Below are 4,418 nucleotides of genomic sequence, written 5' to 3'. Positions count from 1 at the left end.
CTGTCAGATTTCAGGCCGCAGGCTCGTCGGCGGCTCCACCAGCGGCCCCGCGCTGGCCCCGCGGAAGGACCCGCCGCCTCCGGCCACGCAGCCGGATCCCCGCGGCGCGCAGGGGAGGCGTGCGGCCAGTGAAGGAAAGAGGACTGCAGCCGTGCCCGGGGCGGACTGCGAGGGACACAGCTCCCCCGCAACCGGTCGCAACCCGGGACTGAGGCTCTGCCCCCAATCAGCCGCGCCTACCTTCCCGCGCTGAAACGCTCTGAGTCCGGTGGGAGTGGGCGGGGGAGGCGGAACGGGTACTGGAACCCACAAGCTCCTGAACATCGGGCCCCTTCTCGGGGAGTGGAAAACAGGCCTAACCCCTCGATCCCGCGTTCCCTCCAAATACTGTGCCGAACTCTGACACTGAGTTCAGCCCTCGGGATCCAGCTCCTTCGCAGGGAGTGAGGCAGAGCCAGGCTCTGCCAATTTGGGACGAGACTGTTCAGGTTCCCGCCCAAGGGGGCAGGAGAGTGAGGTAGGAAAGCAGAAGAGGCAGGAAAGGAGAGAACTAAGAGGGGCCTCAGAAAGCAAACCTGGGCCTCCACCAGCCCCCAGCTGCCTGATTCAGTCAGGAAGGAGGGCTGGGGCGTGGGGGGCTGGGGCGACAAAGTTAATGCTGCAGTGGCAGGGCACTGTTCTAGATGCTTTACAAAAAAAAAAAAAAAAAAAAAAAAAGTGAAGTAAGTTAATCTCCCAAACAAATCTCTGAGTCATGAGAGCTGAGATCATCCCCACTTCACAGATGGATAAACTGGGGTCCCTGAGAGCCTCGTCCTGTGGCTCTCCTGCAGCCCTAAACGAACTGCCCAAAATGTGTGTTCTGCACCTTTCACGTCTAGGCGAAGGCTCACGGCTCCAGCCCACAAGCCATGCAAAATCCCCATGTAGGATCTCTCCAGAAAGCACAGAGTTCCCCTGAAGCTGAGGTTCAGGGATGGAGCCTGTGCCAGGGAGTACGGACACACATCAGGGACAAGGGACAGCTCGAGGTATCCACAGTGACACAAAATGGGACCTTGACATTGGGTGGGGGGCAGAAGGGCACCCGTACCCTCCTCTCCCCACCCTCTCCACTTTCAACCAATTTGCTTTCTATCATAAAGCAAAGGGACCTAGAATTGGGACCCACCATTCCATCTAGCCCCCGCCCCAAATGTCCTGTGTGCAAGAGAAGGGCTTGTCCGGGATTTGAATCCAGGACTTCTCCCTCCCAAAGCAAGTTGTGTGCTCCTAGATTAACAGTTACTTCATCTGCCTCTCTCCCTTCCGCGGAAGCGCTGTGGGCTTGCCCCGGGGGTGTGGGGCCTGGAGCCCCGCATTCTTCTGCCTGAGAAGAATCGCTGGCTGCGCCAGGCCTGAGGGGGAGGCTGCGAGTCCATCGGGTACTAACCTGTCAATGGTATCACAGCGGCAGGAGGGCTGGGAACAGGGACAGGGTCTCCTAGACACCAGACGGGGTCCCCGGAGGGAAGCAGTGCCAGGCTGGAGTAAGGGGGGCAGGCACAGAGGCAGCAGGGCCACTACATTTGGGTGGGGAGAGCAGAAAGCCCCAGAAATGGGCCCTTTTCACTGGGATCAGGTTTAATTCTAAACATGTCTGTTCCGTATTCCTTCTCCTGTCTTCACCATCACCTGGGCTCCTGGCTTTCTCTGTCTGTCCCTGCGGGGCCAGGGTGTCCCAAAGGGCTCCTGAGGGTTGGGGAGGGATCTGACCCCTTGGGGGTCTGAACAGAATGTGTCTGGAAAATGCCAGGAGGCCACATCTCGGGGTATCATCTGGGTTATTTTCTGTTATGGGTCCCAGGCTGGTCTGGGCCTCACGACAGATGGTACAGTTTGTTCAGGAGCCCGCAATGTCTAGGTGAAGGCCGCAGTTAAATCCACAGGCCCAGGGCTCTAAAAGGCAGGCCCAAGGGGGACTTCAGGCCATGTCCCTCCGGTAAGAGTCTCAGCTCACCGTCCTCAAGGGCAGCAGCCTTAGTGGGGATAGGATTAGAGTCTCCACAGGGAGCAGAACCGGGCCCCTAAGCAGGTGCCCGGAGAGGATCCTCAGGCGCTTTCACCTAGTTGCCCACCTGTGGAGGCCTCCGGGGTCAGGGGTCCAGGTGTGGGTCTATGCTGGGCCAGAGATAGATGCTCGGGGCCCGGGCCAGTTGGGAGGAGCGGACAGACCACCTTCCTTCCGTTGGGGCTCTGGAGTCAGGGCTGCCCTGAGGCCCTTTGCTCACAGAGAAGGTCGTGACTGGAAGACCCTCCTCAGGTCAAGCGGACCCGAATGGGAAAATGCCCACCAGTGTTTCACTCTCCAACCCTTTTCTGCTTGAACAGTCAAGGTTGGGAAATTGAGCTCTGGGAGTCCTAAAATGTAACCCATAACTTATAACTTAGAGGTTAACTTGTTTTCTAAGATACTGTCGCTAAATCCCACCCTTTAACCCCAAAGTTCTCGCTCCTGTGCACCTGCTCCGCCTCCCTTTCGGACCTATGATTGGTCACTTCCAATTTCTCCTGAGACAAAGAACTCTAAAATTGACAGGTGTCTGCCACATCTTACGTTTGTGTCGAAATACAATTGGCTACTATAGAATGCGGTAAACTATGATCGGTTAACTAAACGGTGACTTATTTTGTCTTGCCAAAGCCCTTAAACACCCTGAGCGCCTGCTCGGTGGCGCTCTCTCCTGAGGACTTGCCAACGCTCAGGAGGGGCCATTCGGCGGAACTAAAATAAAACCCATTCACCAGCTCTGTTTGTGTCCGTGGGTTTCACTCTCGGTGACTCGCTCCAGGAGGGAAAGGTCTAACAGTGACAATGGAAGAGGCTTGAAATCAAAGCCTCAAGGAGACTTGAAATCTAAGTCTATTCCTCTGGCAGAACCGGGGTGTGACAACAGACCCTCAGTGGGACAATGGGACAATGCCTCCTGGGCCAGTGTCCCCTTCCTGCCTGACCCTGTGCCCACTCCCCTTCTCCTCTGGAGACAGATCACCTCTTGCTCTGGGTTCCCAGGTGCACACGTCTGATGCCTCCCCTCCATACCCCGCCCCCAATCTGGGCCTACCCTGTGATCTGACAACCTCGTCACCCACCCACCGAGAAGGTGTAGGATGTGACTGTCATCTAGGATGAGAGGTGGAGGGGGGTCCCACCGACCGACTGATCCTGACTGACCCAAAGCAGACTCATGCCTATGAGTGAGGCAGGGGGACCGCTCCGTAGGGGAAAGGAACTAGATCCCACCTATAGGGACCTACCCTGTAGGCTTGGCTCTGCCTTTCTAGGCCTAAAATAAAAAAATAAAGCTCTAAAGATAAAGTATCTCAGAATGTCTCCCTTGAGGGTAAAATTTCCACCCGCGAACCGTGTTCTTGTGTCATAGAATGAGCAACCAGGAAGTCTGTTTTCTCAGGAAGAGAGATCTTAACTGAGTTAGGACGCTTTGAAAGCCGGCTGAAGGCCAAAACGTGTATCCGCCCAACGTGGGGCTCGAACCCACGACCCTGAGATTAAGAGTCTCATGCTCTACCGACTGAGCTAGCCGGGCGGCTGGTACAAGCCTTGGGCGCTCTGTCCTTTGTTCTGAGGCCTCAGGTGACTTGGCTTTAGAGAACCCAGAAATGCGAAGGGACGAAACGGAGGCACAGCCCCTCCAGGCCTGAGGGCGGGGTCCCAATCTTTGAACGTGAAACGACAGGCTGAAGTCCCCGCGGTGGAGGAAACGAGACACCTCCTCCGACCTCAGGTGGCTGGGTTTGGGATCTGGGCGCGCGGAGGCCGGAGGCCCAGAGCCGCGGCCGCCTCCCCGGCAGCAGGTCGTGCGTCCGAGTCCCAAGGGCGTTGTCGGAGCACCAGGGGCCGGCGCGGGTCCGAGTGCGAGTGCGGAGGGTCCCAGCTCTCTCCCCACGTCGATCTTGTCCGCAGGCCCCGGGGTCCTTCCCACCAGGGTCCCTTTGCACGACGCGGAGTGCGGGACACTTCTCCCCAGCAGGGGACCACCGCAGCCACCACCTGTCCTGTGCTGCGCACTACAAAGGGGAGACACCTTCCCGGCTCGCTCCCCCGCCACCTCCCGGAACCAGCAGAATCTGGACCCTCGGGGACGCCCCCCCAACAAACAAACACTGAACCTCAAACCAGAGAACGAAGATGACGGGTCCGGTCCTTGGGGACTCTGCTCGCCCCCCTCGCCGCAGGGGAAGGGACCCGGCGGAGGTTCCCCCCAAGTGTCCCCCGATACTCACAAAGGGGAGCGGGAGATTCGGCTCGCTGCTCCGCGGTCCATTCCCCACACGCAGGCGCGGGGAGGCTTCCAGAGGCCGCCCCGGCCCCCGGCTTCGCCCCCACGAGGCGGGGCGGGGACTCCGGCGGCTGCGGG

General features: G+C 58.7%; 1 non-coding gene across 1 annotated transcript; it reads right to left on the bottom strand.

The window, feature by feature from the left end:
* Positions 1–3,514: 3,514 nt before the first annotated feature.
* Positions 3,515–3,587, bottom strand: TRNAK-CUU. The gene has a single exon. It is a non-coding gene; the product is annotated as a tRNA-Lys (tRNA).
* Positions 3,588–4,418: the final 831 nt, after the last annotated feature.

Source organism: Suricata suricatta, chromosome 8 (assembly GCF_006229205.1).
Source record: "Suricata suricatta isolate VVHF042 chromosome 8, meerkat_22Aug2017_6uvM2_HiC, whole genome shotgun sequence".
Taxonomy (NCBI): Eukaryota; Metazoa; Chordata; class Mammalia; order Carnivora; family Herpestidae; genus Suricata; species Suricata suricatta.
This window is presented reverse-complemented; position numbering and strand designations above follow the sequence as displayed.